The 20,205-nt window shown below is 33.9% G+C and overlaps 2 protein-coding genes and 1 pseudogene across 4 annotated transcripts in view; 1 reads left to right on the top strand and 2 right to left on the bottom strand.

The window, feature by feature from the left end:
• Positions 1-20,205, bottom strand: part of IMMP2L (inner mitochondrial membrane peptidase subunit 2) — an 880,842-nt gene that overhangs the window by 415,358 nt on the left and 445,279 nt on the right. The window lies entirely within an intron of this gene.
• Positions 1-20,205, top strand: part of LRRN3 (leucine rich repeat neuronal 3) — a 33,062-nt gene that overhangs the window by 3,106 nt on the left and 9,751 nt on the right. Inside the window, exon 2 of one of the 2 annotated variants that reach the window (XM_017515622.2) lies at positions 6,095-6,176. The exons of the other annotated variant lie outside the window; for it this stretch is intronic. The gene's annotated coding sequence lies outside the window, so the exon portion shown is untranslated. The remainder of the gene's footprint in view (positions 1-6,094; positions 6,177-20,205) is intronic. 2 annotated transcript variants of the gene reach the window in all.
• LOC119469048 lies at positions 15,313-15,404 on the bottom strand (annotated as a pseudogene).

Here is a 20,205-nt window from a genome sequence, read left to right as displayed (position 1 = left end):
ATAGTCTCCCCAAATCATGTAACTGTACCAGAAATAGCAGCTTCCTGGCAAGACAAGCTTTAAAGGACCATTTTTTTTTTCAGGGTGTCGCTTGTCACAGACAACATGCTGAGTTAGAATGCTGATGAGTAGGTGGAATTTTTTATTTGGAGGTGGTGGTGGTTGTTGTTAATGGTTTAATAAACAGTGCTACCAGCCTTCTAGGCCAGCAATTTAGTGACCTACAAAAAAGGCGATCAGCTTATGAGGTACTAACTACATTTCACTGTTTCTTTGTTCTTTTTTTTACATCTTCTGCTTTTGCCATACGATTGGTTTGATGTTTTGCTCCTCCTCCCCAGTCTGAATTTTTTCGGGTGTGACATTCCTATGTAACATGGCACTATGGTATTTATTACAAACTAAGTTGATCGGAAAGGTTTATAGCCTCAGTTTAAAAAAAAACAAAAACAAAAAAACCTATGTAAGTTAAATGTTATTACTTAATTAGCATCCCCTGAAAATGGGCACAGGTGAGGTATCGTTGGCGAGTCTGAAAGAGATCATTAAAAGAAAGCTAATAGCAGGCTAAAAAAAAAATGAGTTCCTACTTCTAGCCTCAGTAAGGATGCTCCTCTAAAATGATTTAAAATAATGTAGCTCCAGCCAGTCTGAAGAAACACGAGACATGTGTACAGCCCACTAAAAATGTTCCATGTAGACCTGGATCTGGGAGTTTAGCTACTTATACATCACTCTTTGGTATGAAACTAAATAAAGCAGGTAAACTCTAGGCAAAACATTAGTACATCTTGTCAGTGCTGTCAAAGATAAAGCTCTCTGACATTGGCCATGCAACGGGTACTCAGGAAAGCTTCACTGTGTAACAGCTGAACGGAGCTCCTGCATAGAGCACAGGGAATTCCTCCCCTCTCCTGATAAAGTGATGTCTTGTTAGATATCTACAAAGTCACTAGTAAAACCTGGTAACAATTACTCCTTTAGCCACAATGTGAAAGGAAGTCAAATTCTAATATAAAGACAGCAGCTGGTGCCAGAGGATGAGAAGAAGGAACAGGCAGAAATCAGAATGTTTTTCTAACTTGTTGAAAGGCATGGAAGGCCTCAATAGATGTTATTTGGAGGTCATTAAATAAAAGATCAACAAGAAGATTTAATGGCCATCTCAAATATTTCTGAAGAAGTACAGTGCCTACAGGGCCATCTACTATATTTGCATAATTGTCAAGTTTGTGTACACCTGCTTGTGATTACATTAATTCATCTCTAGGCCATAATAAGGGAAGAATTTTTTATGATGCCATTAATAAAAACACATTACACAGCTTCAGTATATGGGAATAAAGAAGGGAGATATGCTTTCATAGAATAGAATTTTTGAATTGAAAGAGACATTAGTAGCTAGTCTAATATTTTCATTTGATAGGAGAAAAAACTGAGGCTGAAGGATCTGAAATCATTATAATGTAATATAATATACTTTGTATTCACCCAGCTATTTATTGGAGAGACCTAGGTTAGAACCCCTTACAATACTCCCTCCAGCATTCCATTAAAATTCTGCCTCCTTAGTCTTTCAAAGATAATGTCTTCTTAAAACCTCCTATGTGTAAAAAATGCCCCCAAACTCACAGATATGTGCATAAAAAGACAGAAATGTTTATCCAGATAATCAAGTATTCTAAAAGCAAAAGCCAACATTCAAGAATAGAAGCAGCAATGATTTATTAAGTATATAACTCCCAAATATTTCAAACCCATAATTCATCTTTTGAATATAGTTTACCATAATCTGTAAAGTCATAAAAATTAGAGCTTTGCCCTGTTTTTAAAACATGTTAATAATAATACTGCTATCCTTTGATCATCTCTTAAAAGTTTCGATCACCTACTATAAGTTTTAAGGTTTTCCAAGAATTCTGAAGAGCCTCTCCACATCTGTTTTTACTTGGTTTCACCATAAATATTTTAAGGCACTTAACATGTGCCCTTTTTTTATAGTGTCCATTCTCAGGATCCATGCTTTACTTATAAGTCTCATTGGAAAACAACAAATATATTATCAGGATAGCAATCCCTCTCCCTCACTCCCATTGCCTACCCATCCTGATTTACTGTTTGATTTCCAGAGTTAGAGTGAGAGCTCCAGTAGGCAATGACTTCTCTTTAATATCACAATCCTATTCTTTTCTTTTTGGCAAATTTATCTCTGTTTCTAAATGTGCTCTCCAACTTTTGTGTAACATAATAGTAATTAACTGATTCAATTTGTGAGAAGAATACAAAAGTAAACACAATAATTGTGAGTATTTGTTTAAAACTCTACTATTTACAGAGCAATTTTTCAACAATTACTTTGCTCCTCACAACAATCTGATGAAGTAGGGTAGGTATGATGATGATGAACATCTTTAAGACTGGAGAATGAAGTTCAGTGAGGTTAGGGACTTGCTAACATTTTGAAGTACAAGGGTCTCTGACTCTAAAGGGTAGAAGAAAATATGGGTGCAGCATGGATCCCTGGCATTTCTGAAGTTAGTAATAAATATTGATTCCCTTTTTATTGAACTTCCACTCTAGACCTTATCCTTCCAACAACTGCTTTTTGTACCACACCACACTGTATCTGGATGGATTTTTGCAAATTAAAATCTTTATTTCTTTATTTAAATCACAGCTATTGCTAGGCCTGAGTTAAATTTAAAAAAAAACAACAACACACAACCAACATCTGCTCTTGGAGAAAAAAGACTGTATGTTGTTCTACCTGCTCATCCATATGTTTGTCTGCCAGCATTAGCACTTTGATAAACAGATACTTGGCAAAGGTCTCAAAAACACGATAAGATGAGATAGGTAAATTATTTCAGGACTTTCCAGGTTACTGAAAATTACGAACAAAGTCTCTCAAGTCACTTACGAACCCCCAGTGGATCTAGTGTCAACATAAAAGCACCTCTTTAGCATCACCTTTCTGGTTTGTCTTAGGGAGAAAATGACACATTAAATAAGAAAAAAAATAGTAATTTGAAAGTAAACTGGTATTTTTGTAAACTAGTAAAGTCAAAATGCCAGGAAACTTAGGTACATTATTCTGTGAGCCCTTCCTAGGGGAGATTTTGGCTGTCAAAAGTAATAGAGACCTTGAAATGAAAAAAACAAAAAACAAAACAAAACAAAAAAACCCTTTAAAAAGTGTTCTAAAGTCTGTCATTTCACGCTTTACTTCCAGGAGGTGAAGCATTCCACAGATAATCAGCTACTCTATTAAGAAAAAGAGGGTAAACATCACCGCTTTTTGTATGTCTGCATAAAAAAGGCCCAATGAATCAGTTAAAGGTTAGCATCCATACACACCATTCCTATTTCCAAAGGCCTGAAGCTCCTGAGATCCAATTCCCTGAGGAACAAGGGAAGAGGCATTGTCTTGAAACTGGTACAAAACAGGACTTCAGGAATGGCAGGATGTGTCCTCTGGGGATTAAGCCCGCTAACGTGAAGCTCAGGACTCACAACACTTACAAATAACATAAATAACAGTGGATATTTTAACCATAGAAGACATTTAAGAGACTTGATTTTCACTGTGGTAAACAGGTTTGATTTGGGCTTGTAACTTTTTTCTAAAATTATCAAATCAATAATGGCTATAATGAAATAAAGTCAAATATTTTAGTGGACTCATTCCTTGGGGTAACATTTGTTCCATAATTTATAGTCTCATAATGTTGAGAGATCAAAGCATTTAAATAACATTGTTAACTAATTTGCAGCTTACCTTTGTTAAGAAAAAAACACACACAAAAAATCTTAAAAACAGACATGCATTTTTCCAACATACAATTCATGTTGATTTTTATGTCATTAGACTATTTTACTATACTGCTATATTTATATGCCTCAGAAATACGAAGGGTTAATGGGGTCTAAGTTTAATTCTATTTTTATCAAAACTTAGTCACTCAGAAATACCAAACACTGAACATGATCTACAAAAACTATTCAGTATCTGTAGAATACAAGGGACCATAATGACCTTTATGGAAATTTCAATAGTTGCAGGAAATAATTTCAAAATATATCGACACAGATTATATTTTGATTTCTCCAAAGGCCAAGGGGTTAATGGCCTTACACTGCAGGTGCCCAAGGCACTGGGAACAACAACAGCAGCAAATAGAGCAAGCGAAAAGAGAATTGAGTCCAGGCCACAATGCTGTATCACTGAAAAGGAAGTGCAACAGAATAGAATGGAAAGAGCAAAACAATGTGACTTCCACATATGAAAGAAAATCTAAGAACGTACTAAAACCTTGAACGTTCTATTCAGTCATTCTTGAATGAAAAACATATAAAATGCCATTATAAGATACAAACTTCATCCAAGTCAATTTGTTGTGTGACTAGCTGAACTGACTCACCAAACATATAATTTATATTTGTTCCTCTTATTGTCATTTATTACCCACATATTTTTTACACAAACATTATGATTGTTTAGAGTGTCATATGGAAATGTTCAGCTAACTTTTTAAAATCAGTGAGGCATTTTCCAAATCACCATTTCCTTAATCAATTACTTTTTAATAAGGAAGCAAAATTTATGTATCTATCAAAACCTCATTTTTATATTTAGACTATATATAATAATATGCTGCTGTTGGGCAAAATAATCAAAGTAATAAAGAATTAAAACAAATGCTATGACATAAATTAATGTAAGCAGAGACCTTATAAGTTCAAACCACATCATCTCTCTTAGACAATTCTTTACTGGCTAAAGGAATGGTAATAATACTGACAGTTGTCATTTACAACATACAAGCATTTTCCGTGCAAAACATTGTGCTACGCACTTAACATGCATTTTCTCATGTAATCCTCATAACAACCACACTAAGTAAGCACTACATTGAACCCCATTTTACAAATGTGAAAAATAAGGCTTAAAGAAGAAAAGTAACTTGCCATAACTAATGAAGAACAGGAAAAAGAACCTAGTTCAGTAAGCCCTAAAGAACATGCCTTTGTGCACGAGGCAACACTGCCTCCCGTTGGTACCGCCTAGATATAGCTAGTTTACATCGTCTTCCAAGACTCAGATTCTCTACCACAATACAATCACTCCGTTTATAATTTCATACCATGCTTTCTGCTCATACTAGAATATTATATCTTTACAGGATTCTTTTTTGTTGTTTCTGAGAAAGGAGTGATGATTTACTTATTTGTATTTGAGTTTTGCTATCTACTGGATGAACTAAATGATTTTTTTGCAGCTCCATTCACAGCCAGATCTGTGAACTGGCAGCTTATATCCACCTCTTTCATCGTTTTCCCATCAAGTAGAAGTCAACATACTTCTTTACCTGAGGTCATGCAGTATAATAAATGACACGAAAGAAAAATGCAATACTTAGCTCATCGGTCTCAAATTTCATTATTTCTAATAAGCTTTCTGTGTATCTAGTTCCAAATTTTGGACACATTTTTCCCCTCATGTATTGTCTTTTAAATGATGGAGGGATGAATATAGTCTGAATACAATTTCATTGCTACTATGACCATCAATTTTCAATGAAATTCATCAATCTTCCTCAGTATTAAAAGCTTCTAGCCCTGCCGAATTAATTGATCAAAGCTATAATATGCTTTTCAAACTGAGGATGCTGAGCCAAACCTAAAACTTCAGTAGAAGAGTTCCATACTAGTTGTTTGTAAAAGTTCAGGATTTCTTGCTGTGTCACCTCCTGAAAGGGGTATCAGGGGAGTCCTTCAACTTGACTGTCCTATAAAGCAAAAGCTGAATGTAAAATTAAAGCAAAAATGTTGCTGAGGGTTCCTCCAGTGACTAAAAATGGAGTTTAGAGAGCTCACCTAACACATATTTTCTGTTCAAACTGAAGATTTTTTAGAAAATCATAAGCAATTAGACAACTGAAGAAAGAATTTCAATTTTGAAGTGATAAAAGATTAAAGTGTTATGAATCATGAATAACCTAACTCAAAACATATAAGATATAAAGAAGGACATATATAATTTTAAATTAAACTTTTGGGGTTTTTTTCCTGCTACTTCTTATATACCACAAAGACGAGGAAGAAGGGGAGAAAGAGAAAGAAGAGGAAGATGGTGGGCAACATTTATTTAACATGCTCCACAGCCAGGACCCTGGGTAAGCTCTTTGTTCACCTCAGCTCATTTCACTTTGGTTCCATGAGGGATCTGAGGCTTGAAATGGAGAAGCATTTGCCCAGCTTCACTCAGTGGAAAGGTCCTGATTTCAACTACGAATATCTGACTCTAAAGCCCATGTTATTGTGTCTTCCTTAACATATATTTCTTTTTTAAAAACTTCAATAAGTTTTTGGGAAACAGGTGGTGCTTCGTTACATGAATAAATTCTTTAGAAGTGATTTCTGAGATTTTGGTACACCCATCACCCAAACAATGTACACTATACTCAATGCCTTATCTTAAATTTCTTAGAATTAGCATATATATATTATCCTTAAAGAAGCATTTGACTTTTTATGCAGAAGCAAATAACAACAGGCTCTTTCTATAGTTTTAAACTTCTCAGCCAAGATCGGGAGCCTATATATAACAATATGCTCAAACTTTATATGTAATATAAATATATAAATTATTTATAACATATATAGATTTAAAATAAACGTAATAAATGCATCAAACTTTACAGTTTTACCATATAGTGCAACCTGATTGTATACTCTTATTTCATGAATAATATAATGAACACTTAATATAATTCAACTAATCCAAATATATTAGTTGTGGATTTTCTACTTAAATATTCTTAATCTAATTTTAGAAGTGTAATGTTTGTAAAAAATATCATAGTTGAATTCCAAGAGGATTTATGAACATCTAAGAACTTGATCATTTCTTAGAGAACGGAAATCAGTAATGAAATAAGGAAAGTTTTCTTGACCATAAATATCTTGCAAATTGAACAAGCAGAACAGTGTTTTATTCTTATTCAGCCCTGGATGTTGCTCCCCAGATTTGAAAATATTTGAAAACTCTTACATATCTTTCTATATTTTGTAAAGATGATGAGCATTTCTAAGTTTAAAATTCCCCCATAAAGAAAGTTTACTGTCTAGAACGGTTAACTCCTCCTCCTTGATCACCACATTCTGCCTCCACCCCTGCTAGCATATTGAATTCTCAATCCCATTTAGCACGGTGCTTTTGTGTTTAGTTTTTAAGCAATGTGCTGCTTTGAATTTTACCTGATAGAGACTTCAATGTCTTTGAAAGAAGAAATATTCTAAAGATAATATCTTACCACTTATTCATTTAGACATGTCATCTTATGGTCATTTAATCAATGACCATGACATAGATACATCCCTAGGCATTGAACTGAACCTTAGCATACTGATAAGGAACAATGTCTATATGATATAGTAAGTAGAATCATATCTGTATCCATGATGATATACTACAAAACTCACTTGGGTACTTTTAATGTATAATCTCAGAATGTGTGAGAGTAACATCTAAGAATCCATATGTATTTTCTGCAAAAAGTTACAGAACTATTGGGTAAAGATTCAAGTCTTTTTTCTTCGTCCACTGTCTACCAATTTTGTTTTAGATTTAGTAAAAAAAAAAAAAAAAAAAAAAAACTTATTTGAGACAATCAATTGCTTGAATTTATACAGAAAATACATAGGTACAACAGGTACAATAGGTATATTGTCTTGTATATTTCCTGAGGAGACTGAGAAGAGGGTATAGCTAAATGAGTTAGGGGTTTGATTTTAAGGGATCTGACTGGGATATCCAAAGTAAACAACCTCAGTTAATAAGTAATAATGTAAGGCTGTGGTAAACATAGTTCCTATCTCTATCGCCTCCAATATAAAAAGGCACACCATCCACAATCATTTCTTGGCACTCACGTGATATCTGTAGGGTAGCAGGTTATGCATCCTTAGGAAGAACATCTACCCAAAATGAACAAACCTCTTATGGCCACATGTTCATGAAGTCCAATTTTCATACATTATATCTCATTCCATATGAAACTCAACCAAGGGTCACCCAGAAACTGCCACCAATATAATTAATAAGTAAACTCTACACTAGCTGTCAATTTCCTTTGAAAAAAAAAAAAAAGAAGAAGAAGAAGAAGTCAGAATATAAATCCCTAAATTGGGACAGATTTTACAGATTTTAGGTCACTTGTTCAAAGTGACTTAAAAGACATAATTGGAACGAAAACCAGGTGATTCAATCCTTGTCCAGTGGGTATTTCATAGCACTTTGACTATGATCATAGTTTTAAAAAGTTTGGACCATATGCTCCTGTCAGATCATTCTTTTTTTATGAATGATGATGACCAAAAGTTCCTAAATTCAACCCTACAGAGAAACTCAGCAGTGCCTTCTCTGTGAAGGGCTCGTATCTGTGGAGCCTCAACTGCTGGAGTTTGGCAGAAGCGTGATTCACTGTTATTCAGTCAGTTTTCAAGATGTCTCTTTAGATTGTCATTTTACTGAAGGTGCTGTGTTGCTGCTGCTTTGCATCAAGCATGTTAATTACTTGAGTCTGGAGTTTTGAATTTGTACCCTAAAGTGATTTTTAGCTGAAAACTTGTTTTGCTTTGTTTAAATCAGTCAGATTAAAGAGAAAGAAAAAAATTACTAAGTGGAAGCCCACAAGTACAATAAAAGAATGGCAACCAAAGAAATAGCAAGTTTTAAGTTTCATACTTACCCAAAAAATAAATAGAATAATCCAGCTTCTTTGTGCTGTTCTATTAGAAACTTCCACTCCTCTGGGAAATTCCATCCCAAATTAAAAAATATCTGAAACCATTCTTCACTAATCCTCTTTACTAGGGTCATTAAAGACTTTATAACATATATAAAATAATTACAATCTTTGAAATTATAAATCTCATTGTAAACTTATTTTTTTAATGTTAATTAAAACTCAATTGTAAATTTCCTCTTAAAAGACCACATAGTATAAAGACAATGACCACTCAAGCCCTTGAATTGCTAAAATAAAATTTAAAAATTGCTGACAATAACATGATCTTCTTTAAGATTACAGTGTCCATTTATCATAGTGACTTCATGGTTTTCATTTCTCTCTTATTTGTACTCTAATTAGCAATTCATGTGAACACTAATGAATGTTGCTAAACTAAATTTTAAGAATCTCTATTAGACTTTGTTTCCTGTAAAATGAAACCATATCTCAAGAAATAACAACTGTATTACTCCATCATCTCAAAACACCTGTATTAGCATTTCTGCAGATTTACAGTTAATAATTGTACTTCTGTATCTCTATTCTGTTGCCAACAAGCATACATGCATACATTTATACTTTCACACACACAGCAATACTGGATTTTTTAAAGATTTGCCAACTGCTAATGGTTTTTACCAGTTAATAAATATTTAATTAATTCTAGTCACACTCACTTCCACCTGCTTTCCAATGACTTTTTTCTTCTTCTAAGACATGTCATATAACCAACATGGTAAATAGCATGATACATTTTTAGAATGATTTTCATAGAAATAACCAGAAAAAAAATCTATGAGGCAAGTAAAATTCTATAACCTTCTATGATAATCAGAGCCAAATGCCATTCAAGTAATTCTATTTTGCTCTGCCACTTCTCCTGTTCCAATATTTTCACCTGTAAGTTGAAGTTACAGAAAATTCTAATGAGTTCTTATCTGTTTGATGACTTCTTATTTTGATAGTGATTAATGTTTAGTAACCACTCTATGTGTGTGGTGCAGAAGGAAGAACATTTTTGTTCTATGAACTTTTAATGCATTATTTTATTTAATGTTCACAACATCCCTTTGAAATAGGTACTATTATCACTCACTTTTTAGTAGGTGAGGAAACAATGACATGGGAGCAGCAGAGAAAGAATTAGAGTCCATCCTTTAATTACCAGGCTGCTTCTATTGAACACCATTTTGACAGTACCAGAGAGCCAAATAAAGCATTAGTATTTGCAATTTAAGAAAACTTATGGTTAAGTGTGGAACAAAATGTGAACACTGAAAAGTGATACTCCTGTAATATGTGTTTGGGGGAAAAGCTATGTTTTCATTTTCACTTCCCCAGCATAATACTCTTCAAATCTCTGAGTTTGGGCCTATATTCAGGCAACTCTTTTGAAAGGCAAATTTGCTGGAGGATGCCTTCCTTCATTCATGCATACACATACACGCCTTTACTATTCATGTCTTGAGCCAATTTTGCAGAGTAGGAAAAGATGAAACTCCAGGTAGGGAAGAAACAGAAGTCACATGATTTTCTTTCTCCCATTCTCTCTGTGTCCCATTTTGCCGTGAATGTTTAGTTCTATAATCTACAGTTCGCATTTATTGTAGAGAATGAAACAAATTCTTTTGTTATCTGCTTTAGATTTACCAAACTCTACCTTTTGTTTTAGAAATTGTTCTTACTTCTGTTGTTAATGCTCCATCTTTATATATTTTGATATGATGTCACTTTAGTAATCATACCATCACTTCTATTGAAGTTGATATCAATTTTTTAAAAGACTGAGGGTATAGCATATATGAAACTACTTAAAAGGTTGCCAGCAACAGTCTTAAATAGTGGTAAATAACAGAAAAGTCTCATTATTAATCCCCCTATGTAGTCTTTTTGATGTGGGGCTTTTTAGAGCAAATGCTAAAGAAAAACTTTTAAATGTAGAGAAAAGGAAAATTAATAGGAGGGATGAAAAGTGTGGAGGACTTGCCACAGGCGATGAGATGTTAATGTATTCACAATAAGCTGTAAGCTACACTTCTTATCAAATTAAAAATATGCATACAAATACCCAGGCTCTCATCCCACTGGAAGCAGGGCAAAATCTATTTAGAACAAGAGGGTCATGGTTTCCAGAACAATAGGGAAGATAGGAAAAGAAAGCAGAGGGAAGGGGACAGTCTCTCACACAAAAGAGGAAGAAAAATACAAAGAAGAGATGGGGAATTTCAAATATAATAGCTGTTAGAAATGATTTGGGTCTAAAATGTGAGTCTACTTGCCAGAAAGCAGAGAGCAGAGGCATGACCATAGACTTCCAGAAGCTCCCAGTCCAGAGCTATTTCCTTTCGCCTTAATAAAAGTCTGATTGAGACAAAAGCGTATTTTTAACTCTGTATATTGCAAATATGTATTTTCAAATAAAATAACCATAAAATCTTTGAAATGCCTTTTAAAATCAATTTAATTCTTCTTCATGAAATAAAGAATCCTTATGTCGATAGGCTGAAAAATTACAAAACAGATGTCAAATAACCTTCATTTTGCAACAACCTTCTATGAATCTGACATCTAGTTATTTCAGTTAACATCATGTATAAAACTCAGAAACTCAGAAATTATGCATCCAAAGAATGGAATACTAATTCATGACAGCATGTTGAAAACAGCAGATGAGAACAATACACCACAACAGTACATAAATTGACCAAATGAGACTGCATACGTTACTGTCTTTCATGACAACAGAAACCTACTGACTGACAATTTACATCTGGTTTGCTCCCTTATTCTGCAAATCACAAAAATGGGTTGCTGTAGCAACTACCACAAGCAATTTAGCTGGCTGGGGGAAAAACACCCTTAGAGTACTTTCTAAGACACAAATACAGTATGTATTTTTATTGTTCCTCCCACCCTAAGAGAACAAATCTCCCGACAGGTCTATTTTCTCATAGCTTTAAAAATGGGCTTGCTCTCTGTTGTTTGCATTTATATTATGTGTACTACCAATTTATGCAAATGGTAAAAAGAAAAAAATCCATAAAAATATAAAAGAAATAGATACAGATTGCCTGAGTCACGTGAATGTGATAGGGTCATTGTCTTTTATAGCATTCCCACTTTTTATCATTGACAGCTCTTTTAACTGGTTTAACTCCACTGATGTATGTAACAAATCTATGCATGACACTCCCAGGAATACACAACACCTCAATTCTTAATGCACCAGCAAGAGCAAGCTTATTTTTCTGGATCAGAAACAAGAGCAAGTGCAAATAATAGACAGTTAATTTTCTTAGAAACTTATTTGTAATCTCACAGTAATATATAACATAGTCTGTTTCCAAGCATACAACAGAGGACCTTAGAACATATAATACTAACATTGGTGCACTTTGGACAGACAAATTAACACCTCCATGCTAAATAAAATAATACTCATCCTTTACCTACTTACTCTTCTTCAATTGAGACCTAAGAGAAGAGGCGAAGTATCTGGAACATTTAAAGCCCCGAATGTGGAACAAACAGAACTCAAGTCATTGTTCTCCTTATTTAATGGCAAGTTTGACAACTTTTCAAACTCTACAGATACTGGTCTGATGTGGAAAGGTCAATTTTTTTGAATAAGCTTTACTATCAGCCCCTGAAATAACAGAAGTTTCTTCTCTCTGGAAGCTCACTGATTTTGAGAAACCCTAAGAAAAACAGTCCAATTAAAAACAAACAAATATAATAAAAAACAGATGTGTCTTCTACCATCACCATTATTGCCATGTGGAAACCTCTCACCACCCTAGGCTTTAGTGAAAGCCTCACTATTTTGAGGCGGAGACGCAAACAGGGCAAGAGTTGGTCAAGTATGGCTGCTAAGAGATGCAAGGAACTTATAAATAACAGTAAGATAATGGGAATTAAAGTCTCTGTGTTTGAAAATACAGTGTATCTAGAATGCAGATAAAAATTGCCCTCATAGATCTTGCAGGGAAAAAGTACCTGACTTTACTGTATAAGGCTTCTGCTGTACCATTTAATCATACCAAAAAAAAAAAAAAATGGAATCAACACACAAATGGATTTCTTTTCCACTATTCTCAATTTAAAAATAATTGGGGAAATTTGTGTTTTGTTTAGAAGAGTAAAGGAAAACATTCATTCAATAGTACCACATAGAATCATTTGCTTAATAGCATTTCTAATATGTTATGCATTTATTCAGTCTACTTCTTTCTATATTAAAATGCAAAAACAATTACTCTAGATATAAATCCTAGAAAACAATCAGAGAAGAGACAGTTAAGCTGTGATGTGATTTGCAGATGCTTATGAATAGAAAATACTTATAATTTTTCTCACTAGGATGGGGAAAAGGTAGGTGGTAGAGATTCAGAAACTTCCCTCTTTCCCCTTTCCCTCTGTCTTTCCTCCCCTCCCTTCTTCCTCTCTCTTCTCTCTCCTGTTTTTTCTTTCTTTTTAGACGGAATTTGAAGAAAAATTTTTGTATGAAGTCTAATAATTTAAATTATATGGACATGTAAAAGTGCCCTATATTACAATGCCAGCCCTACAGTAGGTAGAAACTTCCTTTCAACATTCTGTTATATATAGTTTACATTCAACTGATCAGTCACAGGGGAATATGGGCAGTTTCAACCTCCTAGCTCCTTTGTCTCTAAAAAAATCTCTGGGTAGTTCTTTGTATACTTACATTAAAGCCGTTTCTGCTCATTAAAAACTCAAAATAAGCATGTTGAAGAAAGGGTAATAGATCATGAAGCAATGAATAAAAAGATTCTGTTCATGTATAACAAGCATTCTGTAGTTTTTCTTTATTTGAAAGGAATTTTAGAATCCACATGCTTTAATTGGGGCACTACTAAAGTAATAATCTCAAATATGAAATTCAATAGATGCATTTCATGCTCTGATTAAATGTCAAGGCCACAGATTTGTTATTTCAGATATAGTGAGTAATAATTTTGTCGGCTAATAATGAACTCCCAAAGATTTATTTGCAACATTTGACTGTCCATTTCAAAGCTCTGGGTCATGTTGTAATATTTCCAATTCTGCAGATAATATTATAGAATCTAGCCTACAAAGCTTAAACTTTTAGGTAAATTTTACCAGTTTCATATGTGCTGCATAGACTTTGAGTTCTTCTGCTGAAATTTTGCACCAAAAATATTTCCTAGTCTCAATTTACAGCAGAGATTGTCTTGATTTGCATCAACTTTTCCTTAACAGAGAACATATGACTTTCTTTACAATACTGCTGTTTTTTTGTTCCTGCTCACCCTTTAAAGTACACTGTCTTCTGTAAGTGTCACTTTCGGGTACAGATTCTTAACCCCAGTCTAGGTTTGGAGACACAAACCTCACAGATTGTTGATGTAATGATTACTTTCCATTTGATCACTATTAGGTGGCAACAAAAACCGCCTGGCCTGCAGCCACGCCGAACCCATTTTCCAGAGGACTTTTCTCAATTCTTAACACTCAATTATATTAATGTTTATTGTTGCTCTTTTTGTTGTTGTACAGCTTTTTACATTAATTCTGAAAGTCTGTGGCACTTCTGGTCATTAAGAATATATTACAACCTAAATTACATGGCTTTCTATGTTCTCCAAATACAAATGCCACACATTTTTAGAATATAATCTGTATATCTTATACCCTCACTATGCTATGCTATTACTAGAGATATAATTTATAAAAATCAATTAAAACCATATCTCAAGTAAAAAAGCATATACAAACAAAACATACATATATCTCCATTAGTTTCCTCACAACAGATTTATTCAAGATATTATGAGAGTAGACATTGGATTAGGGCTTTTGTGATTCTTTTTAAACAATCACAGATTTAACTATACCTTTCTAAACATACTAATATTTTCAAGTGAGTTTTGTTACAGTTTTATAATCACCTGAATTTTAAAAAAAAACATATTTATTTCTCAGCTTGGCAAGTTTATATCATCAGTCAATACTTCATGCATACAAATATGAGTCAATTCAGCATTCACCAGCAAAGCAAAGGTCACAAATGAGTGCCTTGATATCAAATTTTTAAAAATTTCTACAAGATAGAAATTTACAATTAAAAGCAACTGATATTCATTCATTCATCCAATAGATATTTATTGAACTACAATGCAAGGCAATATTCTAGTTAGGCACCAGAGATATATATCTCTGAACAAAACAGGAAACAACTTTAATAAAGCTAACATTCTAGTGGAGGTGATGGGAAGTAAGCAATAAACAGAAAGCAAATGATTTCTAGCAGTTTTGAATGCTCTATAAAGAAAGCAACATGGTGAGAGTGACTTTAGGGGGTATTTTAATAAGGTGGTCCATAAATAAGGTATTACCAAGTAGAAGAATTAAACACCAAGTTAAAGAACAAACATCTAAAATGTGTAAAATATTTTCAGTACAGTTTAACATGTTCATTGCCAGCTAAATGATAAACCATTAACTTTTCTTCCACAATTAAGTTTTTTTTTTTCCCAAGTCAGGTTTCCAAGGTTTCAGGGAGGCACATCTCACACAAGAGCATGAAAACCCAATCATCATGTTTATGAACTACAAAAGCACCTTGATTTTTAAAAGAAAGTATCATTTAATTTCATTATGCAAAGAAGACAAGTCAGCATTGTGTACGCCTATACAGTGAGTAAGACATAGGACTAGACAAGAAGGTGTTTCATTAACAACTGGTAAGGGGGCAATCAAGTACATTTGCATCTATAACACAAAGCTTTATGCCACAGGAAGAGGCCTGAAATGGAGTCACGGATCTGGGATAGAGCTCAGGAGACATCACTGATATGCCCCTTCAACTTTGGCCACCTCATTAAATCTGAGTTATCACCTCTAAAGTGGGTATAACTACACATGCTGACAGGATTATTAGGGGAATCAAATAAGGTCATACATAAAAAATGAACTGAATTTTTACATTGTAGCACACTATGTGACTACTATTGCTGTTTTTATTGTTTGTTGCTATCGTTATATGATGGAAAACTGAAGTTAATGGAAAAGGCCCTTAAATAGAGTTTAGGATCTGAACTATACCAAAATATGCAAAGATAAGTAAAGCATCAAGGGTCCTATCTGTTCATAAACATTAGACATAAAGACATCATTAGGGAAAATGATATTCTTTTTCAAATCTTTGTTTCTCCATACAATTGATAGAAATCAGTCATTAAAGAAAACCTCAAAACCAATATTTTTCAAGTTCATATTTTTCATTATCCTGACATGGTTTAATTATTCTTCTCATATATTTAGAATAGCCTTTATTCACTGAAATAATACCTTATCTTCCAAGAGAATATAAACAATACCAGGAATTATCACAAATATAGATTATATCTGACTAACCAGTGTCATGAATTAACAGAAATCATGAAAAAGTTTTATTCCTTTTTCAGTTTGGATGTTGAGCTCCAAGTCCGTAATGGTTTAATGTAAACTTTACTACATGACTGTCTTGAAGAAAACATATAAAAACATAAGTATAAATATAAAGTATATAAGTATAGAATACAAATAACCTAAAGTTCAAAGAAAGTTTATCCATATATTAATGTTGAGTAATTCTTGATTGAGCAATCTGAAATATTTCTGCAACAGACATCACTGGTAAATTAAATAAATTTCCTTGACAAAATAATTTTCTTTTGGAATACTGGAACAGTAATGTTAGGTGAATATCCCAGAACAAATTTAAAGGATTCCAGATCTTGAATCATGTGACTGCGAATGGAAAATTTCTTCTAATAACTGAGACCCAATAATCAAACACTATTCATTTTATCCATAAAAACGTATTAAATCCTACCCTGTGAAGCTGCTATAGCATAATATAAAACCTTTTGCTTTTCTGAGTTTAAACTGATAGACTGAAACATAATCCTAAATTATCTGGAGTTTATCTACTAAGAAATTTTCTCAAATAGGTGATTTGTCACTTAGCTTTCACCTAATCCATATATGAGATGAACACCAGGCTTCTAAGACTGAAATGAATGCAAATTTACAACCTTGTTTTGAAAGAGCTCTTTTTCTCCATTAAGATTTAGAACTCCCTTTGGTGCTCTAGTCATGTACAACCTAGCAAAAAGATGCTTAAATGGGCATATTGCCCATGCCCTTCATGGGTAGCAGTTGTAAAAAAAAAAAAAAAAATGTAATGTTAGCAAGGGCCTATATTGCCCATTAACACATATTAAAATTTGGTAGGCATTACAAATTATACTGCTTTCCATTCCCAAAAAAATAAAAATGGCCCATTAGTATAATTACTCCCCCACCTTAACTTTAACTCTCTCTATTCAACACATAAGGCAAAATGTATTTCATTTTTTATGCCACTCTTTTGGCGCTCATATTTCCCAAAAGTTCACAACCTGATACAGACTGGTCCTTAAATGGTACAGTGACCAAATATTGTAAATACATTAAAGTAGAAATCACCATAAAGTCCATCATAAGCAGAAATAATGTGAATCAACTCATGTCCCTGTGTCAATAGTAATTTTATATGAATTCAAAGGGGTTTTAGACAACCAGATTTTACAATGTCATCTACATAAGTTAGTCCTACATAATTAACTTAAAGTAAAGAGGTATTTTGAGGCTTCTATAAAGTTAGTGACCGCATTCCAGCCTGCATGACAAAAGGAGACCTTCTCTCTGAAGAAAAAAAAAACATGCCTTTAAGTTAGGTGACAGGAAAAATGAAATGCAAAACATTATTTATTTATTATTATTTTTTTTTTTTTTGAGATGGAGTCTCACTCTGCTGTCCAGGCTGGACTACTAGTGGCGGAATCTTAGCTCACTGCAACCTCCACTTTCTGGGTGCAAGCAACTCTCCTGTCTCAGCCTCCTGAGTAGCTGTGTTTGCAGGAGTATGCCCACACTCGGCTAATTTTTGTACTTTAGTAGAGGCAGGGTATTGTTAGCAGAGATGGGGTTTCATCATATTGGCTGGTCTCAAACTCCTGACCTCAGTTAATCTGACCGCCTCAGCCTCCCAAAGTGCTGGGATTACAGGTATGAGCCACCACTCCTAGCCCTGGAAATGCAAAACTTTAACTTGCATATAGTGCCTTTTATTTTCACACATGAAATAAATAACAAAGCTTCACTGACCTGGCTTGTATCAAGAACTTTAACTGTGTGTGTCACTTCATATTTCAGAGTGCTACCAAGTCATCTCACATTAGTCATTTACACATGTGTTAGGGAAAGAGCTCATGTCCTGTACAGTGATGAATTTCCAATCACAAAAAGACGCACAAACATGCACACAGCCATAAATATGGCCTCCATGCCTTGGTTGAAGCTCAAAGCCATAACTCAGGAAGCTTTTTCAAGCTTACGGTGGAATGTTTATTTTCTATTTTTAAAACTTTTTTGTATCCTCTGGACACAAATATAGCAATGTTGTTTTAAGCAGATTGTCAAGAACATACGCAGGAAACAAACCATAGAGCATGAGGGAAATATGACACACTTTTGAAAAGAAAATAGACAATTCCATGCCTATTATAAGGAGCTAACAATACAGACCACATCCCTATTATCATCTTCCTTAGGTATAGTAACAGAAAAGCACCATCCATCTCTGAACTCGTGGCAGGCATCGGGCTTATCCACGGCACACCTGAAAACGTGGTGCTATAATTTAGTCTCTTGTTTATTTGATTTGAAAAAATTCTTTCAAACTGAAGAAGCTCATTTTATTTCCTTTGCTTTCAACATATGTTTTATCTTCCCAATTCTTAGTAAAAATATAAACCTTGATATTTGAGTTGTTTTGTTTAATAGCAATGAGAACTAACATTTTATTATACGCAGAACAGACAATGAACTATCCAGAAACCTTCCACTCTGAGTTCCTTCAGAACAATGTTCCTCTCCAAAATATAATTTTTGACATTTCTGTAATAATATTGTAACTAAAATATTCTTCATTCCCTATCTATACTACGTCATTGGACTCTTGTCCACAGGATTCCTCATCTTCTTTACAAACCAACGACTTTCTGTTTTGTCAAACTGAGTTAATCAAGGAATACAAATGAGACAAAAACCTTTTTACTGCCATCCTTTTACAGCATATCTGTGCTTCAGAAACCATCCCTCCTGAGACTGATAAAAGCATTTACTTGTGGCAATCAATATAGAATAGATCTTTTTTTTTTTTTTTGTATACATGCCTATCATGTCCTCCCATGTAAAAGGCCCTAGAGAGCAGTGCTTGCAAGATCAGAAAGCATAAGGCAGCATACTCGTGCCTGCTCATAGAATCATCTCAAGCCGGAACCACTTCATTTATTTCTTTTTTAACTATACCAGGGAGATGGACAGTCTTCATGTGACTTAAAGAATAAAGACTTCAAAGAGAGGATATTTGGCTATCTTCCAATAAAAAATGACTTAAAAATTGTTTAAATTATCTGAATAATAACCCCAAATGTTTTCATCTCTGATGCAGGATAACTGAAAGTGTGTCCAAATGAGACACACATTTCCCAAACCATTGTACTACAAGGCACAATATAAGTCTTTCTCCGGTCATTCAAGCAGGAGAATCTTCAAATCCAGCTGGAAATTCCTTTGAAGATAAAAAGATGGCATCATTTACCAATCATACCACTGCACTAGCTTCTCAAATAAACTAGAACTAATGATAAGAATAAGCTTTAAGAGACCAAAGCTGTCAAGAGAATAAGGAAAGCATATTTGGGCAGACGTTTCCTCTCAATTTATGTGAAATGTGTAAAATACAAATTAAGACCTAATTAAATCCCTCAAAATATCTATTGATAGAAATAAAAATTAGCCAAAATGGGAAAACTTGCATAAATTTAGTCAATCACATTCAAAATTTTCTGAACAGAATTGAAGTATCTCAGTGTACACATGCACACAAATCTACACACACACACATTTTGCCAGGAAAACAATGACTTCTCTTACAAGCGTGTATAAATTACTCCGGACATACATATTTTAAAAATTCTTCAAATTTTTCATGAATTTGTACAGCTCCTAAGAATCTTTTTATAGACTATTTCTGATGCTAGTGAAATTAGCAGCGTGTCTATCTCTATGCCATAGTTTGACAGACATATAAAACGTGACTAAACATAAAAACCTAAAAATATCATAAAATCCCTGAGTAAATCCTGTCAGTTTCCATCCAAGTACATTGTATTAAGTTTGCACAAAGAAATATATCAGCCAGGCGCAGTGGCTCACGCCTGTAATTACAGCACTTTGGGGTGCCAAGGCGGGCAGATCATGAGGTCAGGAGTTCGAGACCAGCCTGACCAACATGGTGAAACCTCGTCTCTAGTAAAAATACAAAAATTAG

This window comes from Cebus imitator, unplaced genomic scaffold (assembly GCF_001604975.1).
Source record: "Cebus imitator isolate Cc_AM_T3 unplaced genomic scaffold, Cebus_imitator-1.0 Scaffold554, whole genome shotgun sequence".
In the NCBI taxonomy this organism is placed as follows: domain Eukaryota; kingdom Metazoa; phylum Chordata; class Mammalia; order Primates; family Cebidae; genus Cebus; species Cebus imitator.
Note: the sequence above shows the minus strand (reverse complement) of the source record. Positions and strands in the feature narration are given on the sequence as shown.